The sequence below is a fragment of the Diabrotica virgifera genome, chromosome 2, assembly GCF_917563875.1.
Source record: "Diabrotica virgifera virgifera chromosome 2, PGI_DIABVI_V3a".
In the NCBI taxonomy this organism is placed as follows: Eukaryota; Metazoa; Arthropoda; class Insecta; order Coleoptera; family Chrysomelidae; genus Diabrotica; species Diabrotica virgifera.
Genome location: NC_065444.1, coordinates 73,971,550 through 73,976,378, shown reverse-complemented (window position 1 = coordinate 73,976,378; position 4,829 = coordinate 73,971,550).

Sequence of the window (4,829 nt, the reverse complement as noted above, 5' to 3'; positions counted from 1 at the left end):
TCAGTTTCAGTGTGTAATAATACTGTTTCTTCGATATTTACTAAAACCGCCGAATCTTCATGTTGGCTAATAACCATATCAACTAACAGCTTTCTACGCGACATACTTTTACTAATAGTTTTCTTAAGACAACCAAAGAACCACCTTAATTTAGTAAAATGCACAACAATAAAATTAGGGTATGTTATCGTCAGCTGGTAACCAAAACTTGATATGTCTATAAAACATCCGTCCACATTTTAAATCTGATGGTGGCAAAACTTGATATGTCGACTTATCAACTTTTGGCAAATATTAAAATGAGGTAATTTAATACATCATGTTTAGTCTTTAACTTATATCTTTAATAATATTGTCCTTAGACATATCAAGTTTTGGCAAATAAAAATATAACTTTAAACACATATCATGGTTCGCAAAGCTGAAAACCATGATTTTTGACATATCAACTTTTGGCAAATAGCCACAGAGTTAATTAAAATCACATTTCTATATAAATTTACGAATAGGATAATACATTGATAACAGGTTGCCAGTCAAAAAGTGGCCGCAAATAATTTTAATTAAATTAATAGCACAACTCATTTAAACTCATTTTTGAAACAAAATTTCGTTCATAGCGTAGGTGCATGTTTTTTATCAAATTAAAGCTATTTTTTTCTAATACGATTATACAGGGTGTTTCATTAATAATTGTCCATATAGTAGCTGGAGAAACCTTAGCGCAAAATACGAAGATATAACCTAAAACCGTTGACTGATAAATATCCGTATTTATCAATCAACGCTAAAACACTTATATAAAATGTGGTTCCTTACTGAGTTACAGGGTGTTTTATCTAAAAAGGGTACCCCCCGTTAAGATAGGCAAAATGCCCTCACTCTCAGAATTCAATTTTTTAAATTTTTTTACGTTCTGTGCAATTAAGAAATCAGACAACACGGATTTTTAGCTCGCCACCCCCTTACCCCTCCCCCACAGCCAAAAACGTAGATTTATAGATTTAATTTTTTTTAGTTGGGTTGCAATTGATTTAAAAATGTCAAAAAATTCACACGTGTAGCTGAGGATTTTACAAAATATGTTCATTTTTTATGGACCCTTAGGTCGAGTGTACATAACCTCAAATTTGTTTTAACTATTTTAAAACCTATAACTTTTTTTTGGAGGGGGCTGCAGGTCCAATTTTTTTTTGCATTTTATCAAAAGCTATCTCTCTGATTTTTTTCAGATTTTTCCGTCAGGTGCGCCATCTTGAAAAATCCGGAAAACTGTTTTTTTAGGGGGTTTTGGGGATTTTCTCCATTTTATAGACTGCAACATAGATCAATTTAAGGTTTTGTTAATAGATTATGTATAATTTGAAATAACTGAGTCTATTAGGATATTCAAAAATTGGGCACAAACACTTTTAAACCCCCCAAAAACCATGTTTGTTTAAAGTTTTGTAAGGATTTTTGCGGGTCTAATTATATTTTTTGAGGTCGATACAGCCTGAATATCTTTTTTTATTTTTTTACGTTCTGTATGATTTTAAAAAATTAGGACTCACCGCAATTTTAGCCCACTTCAACTATTCCCCCTCCCCCACACCCAAAAATGTCAATTTTTCGATTTTATTTTTTTTTGAGTTGGTTTGCAATTAAATTATAAATGTTGTTTTGAAGCTATTTCTTTGTGGCATTTTTGTAATTATCTATTCTAAATGGGAAATAAGCCACAATTTAACTAACAAATGATTTTATTTTCCATCTGTAATGCGATAGAGAGAATTCGATAATCAGTGACGCACTGAAAAAATGGTTTGGGACGATTTATATAAATAAGTCAGATTAAATTAAATTATTAGAAGATTTTTTTACCAAGCAACATTTTTGTTTAATTTATTAATATTTTGTATTTTGACAACGACGTCCATGATGGACGTCGAAACGTTAATAAAATCATTTTTGAGTTAAATTGTGGCTTATTTCGCATTTAGAATACAGTAGAACCCCGCAAATCCGAACTAATTGGGGGGACAGCCTGTTCGGATTCCGAAAAGTTCGGATTATCCGAAAGTTAGCCTAAGAAGCTAACGAAGATGATTTTTAAAAGATTTGGACTGCCACCGATCCCTTTATGAAACTCTATCCGCACGTTTATGCCTCCAATATTCTAAAGCTGAAAAATATTTAGATCACTGAAATATTAAATCGCTAACGCCAGTAGTTTTGTTTCGTCACGGGATATGGGAATTCGGCCATGTAAATGATTCATTTAATTTGTAATCTGGATATTGATTACACTATGTTTCTCATGTTTCTTATCTTTTTCAATGTTTTCTTTCATAGTATACCATGGAAAATGTGTATTATACACATTCCTTTATTGATTGTGTTTAGTCTAACTCGACGCTTTTATTCACCCATTAGTGTTCCAGTGTTTAATACTGTAGCTAGCATCTTACGTAATTATTTTCTCACATAATAAACATGTTTTTAAATTTTTATTTTGAATTTTTAAAATTTTTTTTCACTTTCCGTTTGTTCGGATTTGCCGAAAGTTCGGATTTGCGGGGTTCTACTGTAGTTTGTAATTATTAAATTATAAAATGCAAAAATTCACACGCACAGCTGAGGCTTTTACAGAACATCTATTTTTATGGACCCGAAGGTCGAGCGTACACATTATAACCTCATTTTTTTTTTTGTTTTTTTAATAGGTACGTATAACTTTTTTGGCGATGGCTGCTAATTTTTTTTTGTGTTTTGTGTATTTTACAAACCATATACGTTTGACTCATAATGCAAATAGTCCACGCTGTATGCTTGTCCCGTTAGGTAAATTATTCTGATTAATTTTTTTGCACAAACTTACTCAAAAACAGGTCCTTATAACAAATCCACAAGGTGCCAGGCAGTACCGCGGTCGGAAAATTGTTTAAACATTTTTTTAAACGAATTCAAAAAATCAATTTTTTCACTTCGGACAAATTTGTTTTAGATTCTCTGGATCAAGCTGAGCAAAAAAGGTATCTTGTGATTTTTCTATAAAATTGACTGTTGTCGAGTTACATGCAATTTCAAATTAAAAAAACGCGAAAATAGCCATTTTCAAGGCTTAATAACTCGATTAAAAATTATTATTATGAAAGTCATAAAGTGACCAACTCAAAGTCTAAAGCCCCCCTTGCAATAGCCTAAAGAAATTTTTGTCATTATTTTATTACTAACTATTATTTTGAATAATTAAAAATGAGCGCTAAGCATGTATTGAAGCGGCCGTCCGCGAGAGCGAGATGTACGATATTCATTGGACGTTTTAAAAAAATATCGATTGGAGGTCAAAAATACGTTTTAAAAAAATAAAAAAGGAATTTTGAGGTTATGTGTATTGTACACTCGACATACACGGGTCTATCAAAAATAGATATGTTTTGTAGAAGCCTCATAAAAATTAATTGCAACTTTAAACGAAAAAAAATAGAAAATTGACGTTTTTGTGGGGGCAGGGGAGGGGGTGGTGGGCTAAAAGTGCAATTAGTCTTATTTTTTAATCACATATAACGTAAAAAAAAACAAAAAAATATTCAGGCTGTATCGATCTCAAAAAATATCATTAATCCCGCAAAAACCCTTACATAACTTAAAAAAACATGGTTTTTGGGAGGTTTAAAGGTGTTTTGCCCAATTTTTGATAGTCCTAAAATACTCATTTATTTCAAATTATACATAATCTATTAACAAAACCTTGAGTTGATCTATGTTGCAGTCTATAAAATGGAGAAAATCCCCAAAACCCCCCTAAAAAAAAACAGTTTTCCGGATTTTTCAAGATGACGCATCTGACGGAAAAATCTGAAAAAAATCAGAGAGATAGCTTTTGATAAAATACACAAAATACAAAGAAAATTGGACCTGCAGCCCCCTCCAAAAAAAAGTTATAGGTTTTAAAAAAGTTAAAAAAAAATTTGAGGTTATGTACACTCGACCTAAGGGTCCATAAAAAATGGACATGTTTTGTAAAAGCCTCAGCTACACGTGTGAATTTTTTTAAATTCTTAAATCAATTGCAACCCAAGTAAAAAAAATTAAATCTAAAAATCTACGTTATTGGCTGTGGGGGAGGGGTAAGGGGGGTGGTGAGCTAAAAATCCGGGTTATCTCATTTTTTAATTGCACAGAACGTAAAAAAATTAAAAAAATTGAATTCTGAGAGTGAGGGCATTTTGCCTATCTTAACGGGGGGTACCCTTTAAAAACTATTTTTGCTCAGCATTTTAAAACTATTCGACGTATCCTTTTCATACTTAGAAAGAGCGACTACTATACACCCTGCTAAATTGTGATAAACAAACGTTTCTAGCTACTACCAGAAGCGTACGACAGGGGATAGTGAATGGTTTACCCTTCTCAAATTCTGCGCCACTGTAGGAATTACTATTTTAGTGCCATTTTTAGATTCTCCAATACTTTCTACGTAAATAATATACTCTTCGTTGGTAACGATACAGTCATTAGTTTTCGAGATATTTGAAGTTAAATATGAAACGGCACAGTTATTTTGATTAATTTATTATGTTTCATATGATTAAAATTTAAAAATTATTTGTACCCAGTACTTTAAAACTATTTGGCGTATCCTTATCATACTTGGCAGAAAGTGTAGGTACTGTACACTCTACTAAATTAAGATAAATAAACGTTTCTAGCTACTACCAGAGGCGTACGACAGGGGATAGTGGCTGGTTGACCCTTCCCAAGTTCTACACCACTGACGAAATTGCTATTTTAGTGTAATTTTTTGATTTTCCAATACTTTTTATGTAAATAATATACTCTTCATT